A 21,821-nucleotide genomic window follows, 5' to 3' on the forward strand; every position below is an offset into this window, starting at 1 on the left:
GTTCCATTTTCACCGTCCCAGACTAAGCCATGAATACAAACAGTGGAAGACAGGCTTTTCTTGTTATATTAGCAAAGATATGGTTCTCCCACAGATGAAATTGTGTAACAACATATTAATTAATTTCTCACATAATAAGTTTGTGCCTGCAAAGATGAAAGAATAACTCCTGACAGTGTCACCATCTTATATGCAAAGAGATGATAGAAAATATTTTTATTTTTAATATCTAGCACTCTCTACACATTGCTATTCAATACTATGTTCCAGCTGTCATTCGTAAGTTACTTCAGCTATATTCCCTCCTTTAATGATAGAAGCGTACTCCTTAACAAAACTGTCTGTCAAAACAGTATATTCCATTTTGATTTGATTAATTTTATGTGTACATCTAGACCCACAATAAAATATATATGGAATAATTGTCTGCTGGAGTAACGTTTATGCCTAACACCCAAAGTAATTAAAACTACATGAGGACACTTTTGACAATGTATTTTATCATCAGGACTTATTTTCCCATCAAAACCCTCAGAGGGCAATTTGATGGCCATGTAAACAATTAATCACCTATGAATGAGCAATGAAAGCTTTCTCAACAGTCCAGAGATTTAATTTCCTTATCAAGCCCATTGGTACATAATAACAGCAGCATTAGTATCAGTGCTACAGACACCGTCTGGGAGGCTCCGACTGGTAGAGGAGCAGAGGTGTTGGACTCCCTTTGCTCTCCAAAAAACTCCAGTCTGCTCTGCTCTGGTCGTCTGAATTGAGGAGTAGAAGTAGTGAGTTATACCATGCAACACAAGTTGCTACCAGACACTCATGTTAGGAAGACATTTTTAATCTGTCAGGCCATCCTTATTTGATGACATGAATGCCTGAATTAGCTGGTATGCAGCGCCTACCTTGGTACAAATATGCACGTGGACTTGACTTGGATTCACCAAGGGAACTAGGTGGAATTCCCCTCCTCCTTGTCCTCCCGCCAGCCCCTGCCCCACATCACATGCTGTGCTCCTAATCCTGCAATGTGGTAGCAATCTCCTCCTCCATGTCCTCATCTGGCCCTGAATGCTGTGTGTTTTCACAAGAAGATGAAGAAAGCAGTGGCCTTTTTCAGCTGTTCCACACAGTGGTTGCTCCCCAGAAGGATGTCTCTCAAGGCCACATGTGGTGACAGAGATGGGAGGAAGACAAACTGTTCAAACAAACCAAATACTAAATGAAGAGCAGGCCTCTGCTTGTGGCATCCTGAAGGCTGATGCTTGTAGGATCAACATACTTGTGTCTTGTATATGTGTGGATGTTGGGAAGACATCAAAGGCATTAAAGGTTAAGGCACGTGAGTCAGGACACTGATGCCCTGTGAACAGAGGTGGTGTTGTGTGTCCTGTGACACAGCTGCAGCAGTGTGTGGTGTTGGTGAGGAATTTTGGCACGCAATAAATCTGCCAGAGATGTAAAGCAGTATGTGGGAACCTGATCCTCTGCAGAACTTGGACAAATGTGTAGGAGTCCTCCTGCTGGGGGAAGGGAAGCCTCTCAAATTGTGGCCAGAGCACAGAGGCTCTGGTCCTGGGCTGTCTAACCTTGATCAAAACTTGTCCTGGCTTTGGGGTAGCAAATCCTCATTCCCTCCCTCCAGTTTCTCTCATTCCTCCCACCATCAGAGAAGCATTTCTGGGAGTAAAATAGGGAACAGGTCCCCGGAGAGCCTGGGATAAACAGAGACATAATGACAGAGAAAGAGTCCTTGGAGAGAGCTGTGCACAAATTCGCCTTTATCCCTGAAAGTGCGTACTGGAAACTGTGGGGTAACGAGAGGACAAAGATTGGTGAGCTTTGTTTTGTTTAGAAAAAATTATTTGAGCAGAGATAAGCAGAAAGGCAGATTTTATCATCAGAATGTAATTACCAAATATCATTATTACCTTTTCAAAAACAGAAATCCACAAAACTGGATTGGGCTGCCTTTTTTTTTTTTTTGTGCGAATACCTGCATCTAAATAAATGACTAATCCTCTGAATTGCTGGGTGCTCAGCTCTGTTGACAGACCACGTACCTTCATTTTTAAAAGTTCTGACTAATGGCACTGTGCATAGTTTAAAAAACAAAGCCATGGACAAATCTGCTGGAGCAGATTTTGCAACAGGGCTTTTTGCTGCTACAGCAGCAGCTAGCAGGAGTTGACTGAGCTTAACCCAGTCTGGCAGCGTTTCTGTGAACAGTGACTGCAATGCAGACATACTCAGAAGGAGCAGGGAAAGAAGGAGTGGCTGCAGATGATGAAGAGGAGTTAAGGTCTAGCCACATGCCAGCGATTTGCCGTGACACTGGGCAATTGCTTAAAAACGCGTATTTTCTGAGGTGTCTCCCAAACATGTTCCTCATTTTTAAGCACTGCAGGCAGCTAGATGTCTCGTCCCTTTTTTGAGCTCTGGCTGGGTACAGCTTGTCCCCGCTGGGCGCATCTGACCCAGCCTGGAGAGGGGCCAAGCAGAAGCGATGGCTGAGGGTGGGGGGAGCTGGGGAGTGAGACACGAGTGAGACACCAGGTTGCTGTGTCTGCCCAGATCTCTGCAGGTTTCACTGCTGTTTTATTAACTGGCTGTACGAAGGGCTGCCCTGTTTGGAAAGGCTTGAAGGAGACCTAGGCTGATCTTAGTCTGCCTTGAGAAGATGCTCGACTAGTTTGAAGTGCCTACCATGTAAACCAGCATAAATGAGCAGAACAGAATAGGGAAGCAAAGCCCTTCCTCTCCATCCCTGATGATGAGGGCACTGAGGTCAGAAACTAACTGCCTTGTCTCTGATAGTGAACTGTACTGGACAGAGAAGTCTGAGGGGTTTTATATATATGAAAAAAATACAATTATTTATGTTGTTAAAATTCTAACATGCACAAATATGAGATCAGGATTCTCTCTAGTTGTGAAGGCTTTTTTGTGTCTTTTAGGGCAGAAACCCCAGAGATTTGTTTAGAACAATAAAAGAGAAAAGCAAAGAAGATCTGGAAATTAATTATTTCTTTATGAGTACCTGTTAATTAATTCTTAATTAAGATGTGGTGTAAAAAGGGTTTGCTCTGTACCCACATCACTTATTTACTGAAAGCTGCTTCCCTAGTTAAAAATGGCAGAGCAAAACCGTTTATATACTCATAGTTTTATAACTCTTTATGTGTAACATGTCTTGAGTGGCAAGATCACTGTACCTTATCCAAACAATATGAAAACAGTTCTTCATCGTCTTTTGGAAAACAGAACTTCCTTTTCTTTAAAGAGACCATTCTGAGTAGAAAAATAAAAGCTCATTGTAATTTATAAATAAAAGCCAGATTTTTTCTGCATGGATCATTGTATTTAGATGCAAATGTAGCCTTTGGATCATGCTCCATTAGATATACAAGGTAGTGCTTCTTTCAGGGTATTGCTGATTTCTGCAATATTCAATTTATATAATATGAATTAAAAAGACAACCCTACAGCACTTCAGATAGTATTTTGGTGTTATAAGCATTTAAACTCACTGCTAGATGTCTTCTTTTGAATTCAGTTTGTATACTCCACTGAGTCCCTAGAATGGAAAGATCTACAGTATACCTATTTACTAGAGGTGTACTATTTGCTTTGTGTAGATGTCTTTGATTCATAGCAGAAAATGATTTCTGAGTTATTTGGAACTGTAAAGCTCAGTCACTTTGCCAGTTAATTGCTACACTAGCTTATGCTTCACACCATACGGAAACACCCTTTTAAATATGCAAAGAAAAAAAGCTAAAAATAAATCACAGCTGCTGTTAGATGGGGGTCTAAAGATACAGCCAAGGCAGAAAAAAAGGAACCGTCTTGGTTTAAATACAGCTAAGCTGCTTTTAATACTGAGAAGGTTTTTTTTCTCTTCTCCAAATCAATACTCATTAATAGTATCCAGAACAGAGAACTTTGAATATAAAACATTGAGATAACACCAGTAATTACAACATGCAGTTTCATAGTTGTAATGCTTTCCTACCCTCGGTTACCTTGATGATTGCTGTAATAATTTGTATTTGGCTTATAAAGACCAACTCATATCAATGCTTGTTTCTTATTGTTATGTTCAATTTAAGTCCAAACCACAGTCTTACAACAACACAGAGCTCTGTAGGTGGAAATGAGTTTTTTCTTTGCAGCAGTAATTGCTCCTGACCAGTAATGATAGCTTGACCTCATCCACACAACAAGATCAAGTGAATACATTGAGCCCTGACATGTTATCTCTGATTTCCTATAACAAGCAAAATACAAATCTGGGAAACACTTTATTCTGTTGTGCATGTTATCCAGAACAGATCTGTGATGGAAATCTTTCACGTTTTGCATGGGCCCAGTTATTCTGCATAATGACTGCCTCACCCAAAAAGTAATTTTTTCCCTTTACCAGATTTCTGGATACTCACAGCATAGGAGTGTCAGCAAGTAAGGGGAATGGAAAACCTTTTCACTCTCACCTTCCATCTTAAACTGCTGAAAAACTGCAATATTTTTCTCACTGGAAGGGTCTAAACTGAACATCAGCATAACCTCCATTTCGCTCATGGCCTTTGCCATGATTTCCCATCCCTCTTTGTAAGAACGGAAAAGAAGGGCAGGTCACTCCCCTGCTGCAAAGGGAAGGAAGGGATGAGGATGCAGGGACAGGGAGAGGGGATAAGGATGTACCTGCTGGTGACAGCAGGCTGTGGACAGGGAAACGGGTGGCACAACTGCTGGTGACAGCAGGGTGGGCACACACGGGTGTGCACTGACTGCAAAATCAGCCTTTGTCATGTTGGCAGGTAGGACGGTGTGAGCTGATGTGGCAGAAATGGTCTCACTAGGATAAGGTTATTTTTAACTCTGATCATTTCCCTGGTCCATCTGACCACCTGGTCCACCCGGACCTGTGGTGACTGCTGAGGGGATGGCGGGGCTGAGATTGAGAGGGAGAAGAGGGAACTGCTTACAACAGCCTTGCCATGGAGAAAATGGTTTAGGACCCCATCTCCTCAGTTATCCTGCTCCTCCCTGTACTCTGCCTTCAAACCCAGCTTATACTGCTGGGAAACAGAAAGCAATCCCTCACAGGCAGGAAAAGAGAGAGCTGATGCAGAGAGAGTAGTTTCTGGGAAAACATGCCCTGGAAACTATCTTAGCAGCTAAAGAGGGGCAGCAGCGAGTTCCAGATTAATAAAAAACGCATGCAAGTTCATCACAGGAACAACCTACTCCTGCTCTTCCTTAAGTCAGTAACAAAACTTACACTACCAGTTGCCTCCATCCAGTGTACCACCAATAGAAATTTTAAAACTTCCAGTTTTACACTAGTTTAACATTTTTTGTGTGTTTGGAGCAGTTTTCAAAGTAAAATTGCCTTCTTCCAGCAGAAAGTAGTGACTGATTAGACCCACCACCACCTGAGACAGGCTGCAGTTTGCAAAACTAAGATAATGAAGCGGCTAGGTTGCACGCTTGAAAGGTGTCAGATATATTACCGAAATGGTAAAAGACTGCTGGTTAGTAGAGTCCTCCAGGATGCGCATCTGACTGTCAGATGAGGAAGCTGAAGCAGGAGTGCATGAAAAAAATCGCTGTCTTCCGTATCAGACCTGCCTCTCACAGTGAAGAACAGGATGAGATGCTTGGGAAGTATTTTGTCCCTTGAGAGCAGACACCTATGACTAAGGCTGGCTGCCCGCTGAGTTCACTGCTTCAAAATCTTCATGTTTTCAGCCAGATTGCAATGAATGATTTTCCAAAGTAATCTCTATCCTATATTCCTCTGTATTTAGCAAGCAATTAGCAAGTACTTAGCAAGTCTTATTTCTTTGCAGTGAGGAGTGGGATTATTCTGGATCATTGCACCCTGCGTTGCAGAAGGTGATCACCCCATGTCACTTCATGCTTCGTTCCCAACTCCCTTACCAATTCCTGCCACAAAACCAGGGCTGCAGGCAAGTGCTGTCCTGGAGACAAGAACTGAGGCAGGCAGTTCCAAAAGTGCTGGCAAAATCTTCTGCCCCAGCTGTTTCCCTGTTCTAAAACCAGAACTTCTCCCTCAGACGAAGGACGCAAATCACCATTCACGGGAAAGCCGAATTCTTGATGTTTGTTTTTGCTCCCTTCATGGGGGTCGGGAGTGCACTCACAGCCAGGGCAGACTTCCCTGGGTCCCTGAGCAGCACGAGCCTCATCCCTGAGCTGAGGTGTGTCTGTGCTCAGCCCTCCACCAGGGGGGACTTCCTCGCTTGCCCCAGACCTGTCTCAACACAGACATGCCTGGTGATCCCTGGGCTGTGTCTGAGCCCATCACCATCACTGACCATGCCCTGCTCTACTCGCCGGGCACGGGGGGACAGCACTCTGTCAGCGCAACGCTGCCCGGCTGGCTGCGCTGTCAGCCCCGGCTCTCTGCTCCTGGGCAGTGCCATGTCTTCTCTTTCTCTGCAGGACCGCTGTGACACTGCCCTTCGGAAAGGCCGGCTTCACTATTGATTTCAGAGGGTTTCAATAAATGCACCCTTGATTCTGCTGCTGGAGCTCTTCACGTCCTTCCAAGCCAGAACTGGCATCATTTACCAACTGTGGTGGTTGCTCACTTCAGATCTATACTCGTACCAAAAACTGAATGATAAAAGCCTTTCTCTGGCAGGCATCAAGCAGAGCTAGAAAGCATATGTGCAACTTGTTTCAGAGACTCCTCCACAACTACAGCAAATGGTTTTATTCTGTCTTTAAGGATTTTCTTCATCCAAGGGACCGTGCAAGCAGTGACAAGTGAGTCTCTCCTTAACAAACAGTTAGTATCAATTAATGATACTTCACTTCATACTGACAAGCCTCAGGGCTTTGCTGGTTATGTGACACTTTTTAATTATTTCTTCAGACATATTTGGTCTTTTTCTAACGGGGAGAGATGACCACTGCGACAGGTGTTTTTCCCATTTGCTTTTCTTGTAGTGATTCCACCCCATGTTAGCATGAGCCCAACTGCCGTCAGAGTCTCCTTCCAGCTGCCATGTAGGATCCTCCCTGGTCTTGCAGCCAAAGTAGCCAAACAGTCTGCAGGAGTCCCTACTGCTGACCGTAACCCACCCTCATGTCCAAACTGGTGCTACCATAATGCAGGTCAGGCATGTCACATTTTGGGGGTCATATCCTGGTGTTCCTACTCCTGTGGTGCACATTGCACTCAATGCAGTTTGTCTGTTATTTCTTAACCCTCTGACAAGGCAAAATAGTGCAGTCTGGTTATGTGTTGTCTTCACTGCTGTTCCTTTCTGCCACTGCCAGTCCTGACTTTATTAATATGGGGCAGTAGACCGAATTTTTTCTTCTCAGTTACGCAAATATGGATGCAAATGAAGGACATGAATCTTGGGAAAAGATCCTTAGAGGACAGGAGCAGCTGTGGGCAGGCTGTGACATGGAGACCATCCAGGAGAGTGCATGGAGGCAGCTGATGCAGGCTGCAGCCTCTCTGGACACGGTCTGTGCTGTCCAGGTCTTGGGGACAAGGACATACATAAGCACAGGCTGCTGCTTCTTCATTGTAGGACAAAAGGACTGCAGTGGAAATAGGGATTGCCAGGCCCTGTTCCCTGCCCTCACAGGCAAGAATGTCATGCTGTTCTTCTTTTGAACTTAGTAAGCATCACCTAAAAATCTCTTCCTTTATGTCATCCTTGCTCTGCTGGAAGAGCTGCTCCAGAGAGGACTGGTTGAGAAAAGAGGAACATTTTTAAATTCACAGCCTAACTGTATTTATATCTATTGTTCAAATGTTGGCATATGCCAACATTGTCCTTTCTCTGAAGTGTTCCTGTTACACCTCCATTGTACAATTATAGGCAGCAAGTGTACACCCCCTCCAGCCCTCCCCCATTGTTAGGGTGACCAAGTCAAGGGCTGCCAGCCTTTTCTCATAAAAGAGACTGCCCGTTCCCCTGGCCCTCCTCCCTATTTCACTCACTCTCATGAGCAGTGACCAGCCCAGTAGTCGAGGCTCATCATAAAGCCCCATCCCTGCAAACACTTCCAGCAACCTCATTTGCTTTTCATATGATTGCCTCCCATAGTGGTTCATAGACGTTCTCCAGTCAGTTGGCAAACATGTGCCTTCCTCTCAGGCTGGCAACAGTAAGGTCCTTGTTGTCACATGGGTTTTGCTATTTTCAAACATATTGTCTTTCATTTTATTGAAATTCATCCTGTCTCTACTACTGCAGTACTGAAGTTCGTCTGCTAATTCAGATAGGATATCCAAGCCTCCTTTCTTTTAATGATACCACCCAGCTTCATGGCATTAACAGATCTTATCAACACTGCTCTTACTTATTGTGCTGAAATCACTAGTGGAAATATTAAAGAAGATGGGTGTTAAGATTGAGGAATTTCCACTATTAACATCTCCACAATTCCATGTTTTGCAGTCACCCCTGCTCTGTTTTCTCTGCAGACCTGAGATGGGAAGGACTGACTAAAGACCTTGTGCACACAGAGCAGTATCTTCGTGGAGCTGTGCAAAGAAGGCAGCACCAGCCCAGGCAGACTGCAACTGAGATCTGCAGGCAGTGACTTCGTTACAAGCCAACGTCAAGTCAGTCTGATGCCAAGCAGTGAATGATTGATATAGAATCGTAGAATCATTTAGATTGGAAAAGACCTTTAAGATCATTGAGTCCAACCATTAATGTAACACTGTCAAGTCCACCACTAAACCATGTTCCTAAGAACCTCATCTAAACGCCTTTCAAACACCTCCAGGGATGGTGACTCCACCACTTCCCTGGGCAGCCTTTTCCAATGCCTGACAACCCTTTCTGTGAAGAAATTTTTCCTAATATCCAATCTAAACCATCCCTGGTGCAACTTGGGGCTGTTTGCTCTCATCCTATCCATTGTTACTTGGGAGAAGAGACCAACACCCTCCATGCTACAACCTCCTTTCATGTGGTTGTAGGCAGCGATAAGGTCTCCCCTCAGGCTCCTTTTGTCCAGGCTGAACAGCCCCAGCTCCCTCAGCTGCTCCTCGTCAGACTTGTGCTCCAGGCCCCTCACCAGCTTTGTTGCCCTTCTCTGAACTGTCTCCAGCACCTCAATGTCTTTCCTGTAGTGAGGGGTCCAAAACTGAACACAATATTTGAGGTAGTGGTGATGGAAGTGTGTGAGGTTATTACCTTACACACTGGTGTTGTCTCTGCAAAGTGGCTGATTTTCCTAATACACCTGCGGTGACAGCCAGCCTGAGGAGAGGACAGTCCCCAAGTGCCACTGGTGGACTTTGTAAATGTTCCTTTCCTATACACACAGTGGTTGTGCTACAGAAACTCTGTGGACACATCAGTACCAAAGAATAATACCATTGAGAATGGTTTATTTGACCGGGAGGACAAATCTGGCTGGTCCTGTGCTAGCAGATTGAAGCAGGCCCAGCACACCTCCAAGTATCTATTCTAGCAAACTGTCAGACCCATACCTGGCCCCTGCCTGGCCCATGGCAGCAAGCACTCTTCCTGAGTAATGCCCAGGCATGGCATTGTAGGTGGTTTGTGTGCAGCAACTCTGCTTTGGAGGATGAGACAATTTATTTGCATAGATGTAAGGCATTCAATGCCAGTTGGCCTCAGCACTTGGGAGTGTTCCTAGGCACATCTAATTCATTATTACAGACACAGCCTTTGTCAATACCACTGTGGGATGCCTTGGCAACGTGCATGGTGCTACACGGCCCAGGTCTATTTGAATATCAAAGCATCTTTTTGCCTTTAAAAAATATGAGTACATGCTGTTATTTCAGGAGAGTTCAGTGTTCCCTCTGCTAGCCTGGCTGATGAGGCCATTCCCTGCTATGAGAGCACCTGGCAGGAGATGGCTCAGTTGTGCACTGAGTTGCTGCCTAAGGGATGCACAACCAGCATTAGGCAAAGAGTAAGAAAAATGGCACTGCCTGTAACCCAGACGAGGTGCCAGGAAGCCCGGGGTTCTTCAGAGTAGTAGGGCAGCAGGCAAATGGTACAACATTTACAAGGATAATGCAAAGAGCTGTTGCCGACGTGGGCTTAGGACACCATCAGTTTGCAGGTCTGGCATGAGCAACTCAAAAGCTCATCTGTCATCACTGGGAGCAGTCCAGAAGAGGTAGGCATTGCAAGGGCTTTGTGTGCCTGCAGCTTTGCGTGGCGAGCGGCGGTGCACAGGAAAACAGGGTGAGGAAACGTGGTGCTGTGTTACTTTGTCATGTCTCTGCCAACTGGCAACTGCTTTATGTAATTTCGAAATCTATTAAAAGTTTGGATCAGCCTGCCTGTTTCTTGTATTTTCTTAAGTACTTATCTGCCAATGGAGTGTGAAACTAAGGTCTTTATTAAAGCAGGTAAAAATGTTTAAAAATAATTATAACTTTTTAAAGAACTAAGTAGACAGTAAGCAATGTTTGCAAATGGAGAAGGTCCTGACCCCATGTAGTGTCACCTCTCCAGTGATGGGGTTACATGTTATCAGTATTTTTGCTCTTCTCCCCACCATTGAAGTGGGCAGAAGATGGAAGAGGCCCAGGCCAATGTCCTGACCTCATGTCCACCACAGCATTTTCCAGCGGGTTTCTCAGGTCTGGAGTGCAGTAGTGCAGAAATGGTGCTGGAGATTAAGAGATCTGCTGCAGAGATCACTGCATTTCCTCACCCTCCAGCTACACTTGTGGCACTCTGATATCACCTTACCCTTCCTGGCCATCAGCAACCTGGCCCTGTCTCGTTTAGCTCCTTGCTCATGCAGATGGCTGAGTTCATACTCACCCTGTATAACTGTGCAGCTTCTTTTTCTTCACCTCTTCCCCAGTGGATGAAGTTCCCTTCTCCAAAGCCCTTGGTGGCTGCTGTAGTCTAGAAAAAGTGCAAGTCCTGATATACAACAATGAGGGAACCACAGTACTGTCTTTGTCCTTGGAAAGTGATAAAAGAAAATATATTTTCATATTCTTTCCGATAGCAAAGTCACGCCTAGATACATCTGACAGTTCCCTAAGCCTTTATCTCTTCTTTTAATGTGTGTCTACCAGAAACATTTCCCTCCTAGGTTATAAGCTTGCAGAAACAATCGCAATGGCTTAAGATTTCAGTTATTTTTATACAAATCAAGACAATAATTTTTAACTTGACAGAAGGCCTGGCTAAACTTCGAACATGACCTTTTTTACCAGCTATGGTCATCATATCGTAGTTCATCCATGTTAATTTATTGAAGCTGCTAAATTGGAAAAGGCAATATTTTCTCAGCCGTCGCATAAGACTGTTTCTGTGGTAAAAAATCTTTTGTGCCTTGGTGATGGGGCAGTGAATTAGTTGATGAAGAAGGACTGCAGGTTGCAGAAGGGAGTAAGAATCACAGTGACTCCTTTCAGTTAAAAATCACCAGGCTTCACCTGCCAAGAATGAAAAACAGTAGGCAAATATAACCAGGGTGCTGAACTGTGATACAGAAGCCTGTTCACGACAGATCTGTCTTCCTGTTTCGCCGCCTCTGCTCAGGGAGCACATGGAGGTACCAGGTACCTCTCCAGTGACTTTTCCAGTCAACACAGCCAACAGTGTGCATAACCAAGACCACCCAGGACACTGCCTGAATGCTAGCGTTAGTGTCCTAAACTCGGTATATACTATGCGCAGATAAATAAAATACAAATATACAGTCAGTTGTCTTAAGTCTGCTATGTTAAATACTTAAAAAGCGGTATTGAGTTAAAGCCTAGTAGAAAAAAAATCCCTAGGTGCAGGCTTAGGTATTAGTTCTCCATCATCTGGGATCGCACGTGCAGAGGCACACATTGCTTCTTGCCTTGACTGAGACAAAACCCATCCCACAGCAAGTAGAAGCTACCAAAGTAATTTCAATCACTGGTCATGAGATTACATGCAATATTTCTCCTGGCAGCATCAGCTTGGTATCAGCTGTGACTCCAGTGCTGATGATGTTTCTTCCTTCTCTGGTTTGTTCCTAATTTTTTACCCAAATGACCCTGCAGATACTTGCTTGGATGCTTGCTTCCAGGATCTGCCATGGGGCTGAGGTCTGATCCTGCCTCCTCTGCTTTCAGAGCTTTCTCCAAGACTGCTGCTAGTTTCATCCTCCTTTAAAAATGCATTTGGCAGGCTATAATAGACATCAAATATGGCTGTGGAGCCCGTGCTGGGTGAAACTTGGATTAAGGAAATTATCACTGATGTCTCATCTTGCAACCAGGGTCCAAAATACCAATCTGGAACAAAGTTTATGTTTATGGACAGATGGTGTGGTGCAGCATGGGTAAAAGTCAAACAAAAGCCCATGTTAACATTATAAATGACCCAACATGGACAGGGGAGCTTCAGTCAAAACTCTTTTAAAAAGGTTTTAGGTCTATTTTCCCACATAGCCTCCCTCTGTCTTGCAACCCTCTGAGCCTTCCACACCAGTGTAGCAAGGTGCGGAGCTCTGAGGAAGGCTTGTGTTGTGACATCTGCAGAGGTCCTTCCAGCATGTACACACACAAATGCCCATTGTTTAACCGGCTGTTTCTACCACGAGGACATGTGAACAAGGTGCCTACTTAGACTTATGTGCAAATATCATTAAATCACTGAGCACAGGAAAAGAAGACTCTTTCTCAATGGGACACTGTGAGCAGCCGCAGCAGAGAATCCTGGTTTTCAGGATACAGATGTGAACTTACGGTAGGACACATAAGCATCAAGCTAATCATGACCTGTGCAGCATGTTTTGTCCTTAAGTGCTAGGAGAGCAAGGTCAGCCTTGTAAAGCCATAGTAACATCGCTGGGTTTTATGAGCTTTCATTAAAATATAGATGAAATGGGTCTGATTTCCTTCTACCTACCTAGACTTAGCTAAGAAGCTATTCTATAGGGAAAAAACCAGGATTGCACTAGTAGGTGTCAGAGCTTAAGAATCAAACCCGCAGGGCTTGGTGCCGTGGGGAGCTGGTGGCAGTAGTACAATCAGTACTGGTTGTGAGCTGGTATAGGAGCACAGACCACACCGGCATTTCAAGCATGAACAGATGAACAAGCTTCATACCAAGATTTCTTAGTTTGCTTGGGAGAACTTCTACATTACCATTTCAACCAGTATGTATCATGGCAATGCTGTATGTCAGCATAACTCCGTGCATGGCTTAGCATTCCAGAGTAAAACTGGCTTTGTTTCTATGCGATGAGTATGTTTCCCTGATCAATTTACACTCAAGCATGGAAAATCAAGAAAAGTGGTAATACTAGTCTTCTTCTGACTGGTTGTAGCTAACGCCTTCTCTGCTTTTCACTTATAGCCTGGGAGGAATGGTTTTACTACCATTGAACCATAAGGGGAGGAGAGGAAAAGTAAAGAACAGCTGGGTTTAATGAGCTGGGACAGATGTAGGTATTAAAGCAGTGTGTACACTTGTCATTCAAAGAGTATGTGTATAAATGATGAACAATTTAAATCAAGACTTCAGTTACAGAGTTTACAATGGGCATTATACCCTGGAAAACGTTCAAAACTTGGTGTCTTAAGTTATTTTATTTGCCGCAAACAAGTCCAAAGCAACTTAATTTATGAGAGTGTGAAGTATCAATCTGTATTTTAATATGCTATGAACTTTTCATTCTGGACTATGTCATGGTTTTGTTTTACAGCTGTCTGTTCCTCTTCTCTCACATTTTATGTCAGGCTATGTGGGTGCTTCCAAGGCAAATTCCTAGAATGTTGATTGAGCAGTCATTTATTCTTTTGAAGACTACTCCAGAGGTGATGCATCAATAGTTTGGGGTCTTTGTGCAGTGCTCGTATGTAGCTAGAGAGGAAAAAGCATAAAGCCATTCAAGAGAAATGTGATAGTTTTATAATTTCAGTGAAAACATTAAAAATAAATCATATGTTAAGAGGATCTCCATACTTCAACACCAATGCAATCTTAAGTGGCAGGATTTGGTATTGGGAATATGAAATTTTCTCTGTGGGATTAAAGATGTCAATTTATATTTATGCAGATAAATTTAACTGCTTAATTTTAGGCTGAGATTAACTATTTTTCATGCTGGTAGCTTGACAGTTTCCAGTATTTAAGCAAGACTAGGATGAAATCATGATGGAAAAAATTTTAATCAGTAATTTATTCTTTAAATTAATGCTAATTGTTAAGCCTAGGGCTAGAAATCTAATAAAAACATAATGATTATTAAAGATGGTTTAGGGAAAATTGAATGCCCCAAAAAGGTGTTGCTTTTGCAATAATGACAGTATCTGTGTTTAAAATTCAAAACAGCTTTTCCTAATTACCCATGAAAAATTAGTATTTCTCTTTTATGGATTCGGTCCACAAAAATCTTCCCTTACCTTCAGACAGCCACCTGGAGACACAGGGGCAGCAAGCATATTGAGCAACTGCCCCCAGGTTGATGAAATCAAACGTCTCTGAAGGGGACCCAGCCTGCGAGAACTGGGACGGTTCACTGTGCCAAGGGGCTGGTGCTTGGCGGGCGTCTGTGAGGTGCCTCCTGCCAAGAGCTCTTTCCAGCAGACGGTAACAGCTGGGTCATGCCCGACTTTGGAAAAGTACAGAAGGAGCCCTTGTGAAGGGCCCATTGTGTGATCCCAAAGGCTTTTTCTTGCGAGTGGGCTTTTGTTTTACTGGGGCGTGATTAACTCGGGCCTTTGGGAAGGACGTAGTTTAAGGGACCTGCCTTGGTACAGCAGAATATTGGGCTGGGTCCTGCGTTACAGGAGAAATGCCAGTGACCGAAAGGGCTCTGACCTTTATGTATTCTTTCTTACTGCTGATGTTGAAAATACTTGTGGTACTGGATATTTTTAGTTACTCTAAGAGTGGCCATTCAGACACTGTAGGACTATTTGAGGAAAAGCAGAAGGGTGCCTCGACTCTCCGTGGCGGTCTTTTTATTAATGGGTGGATCTATGCCACGCAATGCTCTGTACAACAGATGACTATGTAAATTACTTATCTCACTCCATATGTATATTATAAATGATCCATTAATGCTAAAATTGTACAAAAATATGTGTTTTGATTAGGTGTATCAATAAATCACATTTCACTGTCTTGCTTTTCTAGCAATGGTCTTATTTTACTCATATTATGCTGTCAAATCATTCTTTCAGGCTGCTCTGGAGTAACCAGGAGCCTAATTAGCAGGCCTGTAATGGTTCAGCAAGCTGTATTTTCAGAACCTGGTTGACATCCAATACTCAAGAATCCAAATTTCATTCAAAGAATTTTTTCCTGTCTGCACCTCTAGCACATGTCAGAGCTGTAACACGTGTCAGTTTCTGCACAGTTTAAAAAATGCCAGTAAAAGGAGTTGACTGCAACTTTTCACTTCTATTCAGAGATAAATTACTGCACACTAAATCACAGTTGATTAAAGCAGATAAGGAAGGGGAAGGTTTTTCAGGCACGTACATTTGTGGTAGCTCATGTTGACATCAGTATAGAGAGTGTCTGCCCTTTGGTCAGATCCTGAATTTTTGGGGTAGTTCTGGTGCTTAGACACAGCAGCCAAAATGCAGTTCTTGTTAGGTGACATTTTTAGTGCACTTTCATTTAGAAACGAGGTTCAGGTGCTCCTGTTGTCCTTGTATGGGATCTCTCTGCCAGCAATCTCTCATGTTTCTATTTTGAATACAGTGTCCAGCTGGAAGCACGCTTGACAGATAATGATTTAAATCCATGAGTTTCATGGAAATAAGCAGCTGGATGGAAGGTACAAACTGTCCTTAGCCTTACTATGGGAATGTCTTGAACATGAAGAGTGTAATTATATTGCTAATGTAGAGAGTCTACACAAAGCAGAGGCTTTATATCTGCCTTGGGTGCAGAAAATACTTGGACAGGTATTATTATATCTTCTTAAACATGAAGGAATCCCCTGGGAATTAATACCATCAGTCCTGCTGCTCTAAGAACTCCTTGCTTAGATGTGCCTAATACAAAAAATTTCACCAGTCTGACATATCAGTGACTAAGACAAATTCCCATATTGCTTGGTGCTTGTGCTGACGTCCATACAACACCAGGCAAAGGCCTGTCACTGAAACTGAGACCTTCAAGTGCGAATGTAAGACTTGATTTTTACCATTCAGGCTGAGAACAATATTGTCACATCTCACAGATGGACACGGCTTTTCTTCAGCAGTAAGCCTCTTGCTAAAAACCTCCAATCAAAGTCCAAAATGCATTAGATAACTAGAGAGAAAAGATAAGTGCAGATTTTGCTGTAGTCTATGCTACTGTAAATCAGGAGGAACCCCTTTAGTAGGCAGCAGTATTAAACTAGATTTATGGCAGTGTAACCAAAAGGATATGGCCTCGGGGTCCTGAGGTTCCCTGACACAGTGATTTATTTAGTTGTGAGCATTTTCTTCAGATAATTGCACAACAGATTTGTTGTTGCTGCACAGAGGAATAACATAATCATCTTTATTACCGTTCCACTAATACTAACACCTGCCAGTTAGTGCTTTGTTACTGTCCAGATCCCAAGCAGACTCTGCCCGTACAGCCCCATCGTGGTCCCAGCAGGTCCTGAATTCAGCCATGGCCAGGCAGCCACACCAGGCAGCTCCCGCACCAGGAGATACTGTGCCTTCGGTTAAAGCCTGGCTCAAGTACTGCAACCCTCCTGATCACACTTCTGAGTTGTTTTTATCTCTGGTTGTTTATATCTCCCTGCACGTTGTCTTTGGCTGTGTCCGGAAAATAATATAAGGACATGTAAGGAAATAACAAATATTGAGGGATCCTTCTTGTGCTCTCCTTCATTCCAGGAGTCAGGGGTTTAGGGAGCTAAGTGGAGCTGCTCTACTTGATGACACCTGTTAAACCAATTCTTCACGATTTTTTCTAATCCCATTTTTAAGCCATTTATACTTTTAAGACCGCTTTTCTCTTTTCTTCTTGCGAAACTTTGAAAAAAGCATCAAGAATATCTATCTGGCTGTCAGAGAGGTTCAGAAAAGTGCATTTCAAACCTGTTGGGACAAGCACGTATGTAGCTGAAAATACGCATTCTGATCAATTACAATGAAATCTTATCACTCATATTTCAACAGTTCAGCCCTAAAGTCCTTGTCACAAAAATTTAAGGAAATATGAACACCTTGCAAACAGGAAATAGCCAATTATGTTCCGACAGTCACTTGGGTTTCTTTAGACATCTTCCATGCAATATTGATGAATCTGTTAGTTTTTCTTAGGGGAGCTGGAAAGATTAAAACCACGCATTTTTTCCTTTGTCTACAGAAACTTCTTCCAATCTCTCCAGGCAATAGCAGTACACCACCGCTGTCACTCTGATTTTAAATACTGACAAGGAACCAATAAAAACTATTCCTGTTCTCAGTGTCCCTTGCAGCACAGCTTTCTATTTCATATAGTCTAACGTCTTCCAGATTTGTTTTAGTGTTTCACCTTTCTCTTTATGTTGAACCCAGCAGCCTGTTGGTGTATAGGAAATGATAAATTACACTTGTTTCAAATGGAGAACATCTTTCTTTGTTTCCTGGGGGAAAGCAAAGCTGATATGATTTCCCTCTCTGTGTGAAGCTGCTGTGCGCTGCTTCCAAATGGCTGAAGTAGCCACATTTAACTAGCCTGGGAGTCTAATTATGTAAAGAACATTCATTTGAGTGTATTAAAGAAAAAATGAAAAAATCACAGGCAAATAATAATAATTATTATTATTGTTTTTATTATCATCACAGTGCACTGTGCAGTGGAAAAAACAGACTGTTTCCACCTACAGTGCTTCATTAAATTATCTGGTTGTTTAGTTAAATCCAAAGAGCACAAAAGCCCTTTGTTATAACAACACCAAAAACCTGCTGGATAAGAGCTGAACGAAGAAGGCTGCGAACTGTGAAGCTGCAAAGGCGGACACATATTTTAGGATGGGCATTGCTCCACTCCAGTTAAGAGCTGCCATCCCAGGGCAGGGCAGCATTTCCCAGGCACATCAGAACATTTCTGCACCTTTGACCCAAGGTGACGGCTTCATGTGGTGGCAACCAGCAACGCCAGAATCTTGCTGGGAGGAGTGCAAGAGGGAAAGATATGAGTCTTCTCCCTGAACTCTTCATGCCTGTTCATTACTACCACTGCAATTAAACTACATTGGATCTGTTGTGTTGCTAGACCTGAAAGGCCAACGGGATCCATCTGAAATGTGCTTCTTATGATGGGGTCATTAACTCCTGTTATTCTGCCCGCTCAGGGGATGTTGAATCCATAACACAATTTCTTCTATGTATTGATGCCACATAATAATAAAACATCATGAAGCTGAAGTTCTCCTGTGCAAAATTCTAACCTTCTGTGAATTGAACTATGTATAGTGTTACTCAGCAGATCAGAAGTGTACCTGGTACAGTACAGCCCTGTAGTAACTCTTTGGGCAAGTCACAAGAGAAGTCTTTAGCTCGGAGCTGTCTTGCAGATGAAGCCCACTCTGCTCCAGAGCTGCACAACCCTCTGGCCTGAGCGAGTTGTTTGTGCGTAGCAATGGCCAGACTGGTCAACTGGGCTGGCTCACGGGGAAACAAACAAACAAATCAGTCAAACAAAAAACCCCAAACCCAACCTAAACTAACCAACCAACCAAAAAACCACACCAAAACGAACAAACAAACAAAGCCCAAAGAGCAGGTTAAAGATAGGTTCTTGTTCATTGTGCTTGAGAGCTGAAGCTATCTTCCTTTCTCATAACAGTGTATGAAATTCATCGAGGTAGGCAAGAAAGAACTGATAAATTTTATATCTAACTGGGAAGGCATGGCAGGCAAGTTGTAAGAAAAGATAACTTGGTGACTCTGTTGACAGCATGTTCAACCATTCCAACCTCATCTAGCAACTAAGTTCTAGCAACACAGTTAGGCTGACTTGTCAACAAATATCTTCACTAAAATCTAACTCACAGGCCGATGCCATTTGTTTACTTTCATTCTGCTTGTTCGGTTGGGGCAGGAGGAAGAAAATCATATGCCCAGAAAATCCTCCAAATCTAGCTGCATTCCACACTTGAAAGTATTTATCGCTGACCTTTTCTTCTCACACATAAGAAAATATTTTTTAAGGAAAGTATCATTTCTTTTCTGACTTTCCGTAACAACACTAATACATATTCTAACCCCCTTTATTTTTGTTATTTGGTATGCTGATCTCTACTTATGAACCAGCTGCACACTCCAAAAGAATACTGAAAAATACACAAAAAATTTAAAATATTCTTTCATTTACTCTTTTGTAGATCTTGGCAGATAGACTTTTAATGAGACTGAATTCTGTTTAGTTTCCTGATACCATAATCTTATGGTGTAAAAACCTTATGGAAGAGAACTACAATTTTTGTGTGATCAGTCTAAATTTATTCCCACCTCCAATTAATTAAATTACACTATTTGCTATACTTACGGAATCCCATGATATAAGTGCACTTCTTAAGACATCCTTTGGAGGTAATTTGGGATATCCAAGTCATCCGTATGGGCTGGCAGACGTTACATGAGACTTAGGGGAAGAGCTGGAGGCTGGGGAGGATGCACCCACTGTCCAAAATAACAGTGAGCACCCATGTATAGACAGCTGGATCCTGTCCCAGAGTGGAGCACTTTACCACTTCTTTTTTCACTTGGATCCTTTTGAAGCTCTGCATGAGTTCAGCAGAAGGATGGATGAACCCATCCTTAAAAACAAATGGCATGTGGGCAGCAAGAGTTTTCTTCTGTGATCATTCTTCACATTCTTCATCTTCCACCAAGGAAATCCAAAGTCAGCAGTCTAGTCAAGAATGTTTCCAGGCTGCCTGTGGCTGTAAAGGACAGGAAAGTTAGGAAGCAGTACGGAAATCCTGTATCCTTTAAACACACGGCGCTGGCTGTAACTACATTAACTTGCCACATTTAAGTCATAGAAGACTCTCTGGAGTTCTGGAGCTCAGTGTTCTCCCAAAGCAAAAGAGCCAGCACTTGGTAGAAGAAGCAAGAAATACAGCAAAGAAAAAAATGTGGGGTGCCTTTTACCTTACATTTTCTTATTTTCATCATATGTCTAAGACACTAGGAAAAGAAATCAGAGTAGCACAGGTCTTACAAATAGGATGGTAATGTTGAAAAAAAGCAGAGACCCCAGGATGGATGGGACTAATTAGGCAATCTATACCTGCCAGGAAAGGAAGACTCTTAAAACAACAATGATTGTAATAAAAACACACAAAAGACTGATTCTTTCTTCTTCAAATGGAAATAAGACTTGGAGCACATTGTGGCATGTGGCACACGTGTCAGGGAAATGAAAGGCATCTGATATTTGCTTAGCTTCCAACAAGAGAGTAGCATTTTGGCACAGCCTAAGTGGCATAGAAAAGCAGGTGTGAGGTATGAATTTCAGATTACCTGCTTCTATTGCCAACATTACATGCTCTGTTACTTTAGTTTGAATCTCACATTGAGAGGGCTGAAAAACGACATTGTGAAACATTCAAGAGAAGAATTACACAAGCTCTGGTTGTTCAGCTGTGCACCAGTTTGAGAAAATGCTTTCTGGGAAAATCCATTAAAGCAAACCTGATATGGCTTATCTAGCTGCAAAATAGAAGTGAGCTCCACATAGTGTTAGCACAAGTAGACACAGTCATCATTACTTTAGCACGTAGTTGTTTTTAAGACATTAATACTAAACTGGTATTAGTTAGAAAGCTATTCTGGCATGAAAGAGTTTTTATTTAGTCGTATTCAGAAATTTCAGTAAGAATTTTGATCCAATGTTATCTGGATAAATTTGGTGGCAACAACTCATTGACTCTAAGTGAGCACAGATATTGTAGTTGACCGGTGCCATCCCAGAAACAAGCACAGAGAGACAGGTTAACATGCCTAAACATGTTTCATATGCAGGGAAAGTTTTGGATTAATCTCCCCCCGCCTTATTTGCATGGTAAAATCACTCCTTGAGCACAGGAAAGCAGAAGGGGAATGGACCCAAGTGCACTTGCTGAACAAAACTGTGATCCCATGAAGACTTCTCCCATGGACTCCAAGAGAATCAACCAGGGAGTCACCAACTTGTAAGTCACCTCAGGCAGGTCTGCATCTTGTCACAGAACACCAGTGGATTCAATGGGTGTACTCCAGCATAAGCCTGGATCCCCATTGCAACGAAATATTAGCAAAAGAAAGCATCAGTTCATTCCACACAAACTCTGGTGCAATACACAGGGAGGTGCCCGTGGCCACCTAACGCATTTCCAAGGCACCATTGACCTGATGTATTTCCAAGTGTATTGTGGCTGCTTATCTTTCTTTATCAAACTGCTGAAAATCATATAACATGACATTGGCTAATTATTTGGGGGGGCTTTTTTGGTTCCTACTCTATCATTATCAGTTACCTGTCTTCAGTAGCTTCAAGGTCACAACTCAAAAATTAGCTTGGCAGTTTATCCCTTGTTTCTTTCTTCTGTGCCAGCACTTTTACCATTAATCAGCAGTTTTCAAGCAACTTACTTCTTCATTTTGATACTGCGATTGATAGAATATGTAAAGGCTTTAAAACGTATTAGTTTAACCAAGACATCTCCTTACTGAATGCCACCTGGAATAAAATGTCTTTTTCAGCTCACTGTATCCAGTGTTTTCCTGGAATGGTTACCAAAAAAATAAAGCATGAGCCTTTTCACCCAAGGTTTAAAGTAGCGGCTGAGCAGTGCTGCTTGGATTACATCGGGCTCCTAAAGGGGCAGAGCAATCCCTT

The sequence above is a fragment of the Caloenas nicobarica genome, chromosome 2 (genome assembly GCF_036013445.1).
Source record: "Caloenas nicobarica isolate bCalNic1 chromosome 2, bCalNic1.hap1, whole genome shotgun sequence".
NCBI lineage: Eukaryota > Metazoa > Chordata > Aves > Columbiformes > Columbidae > Caloenas > Caloenas nicobarica.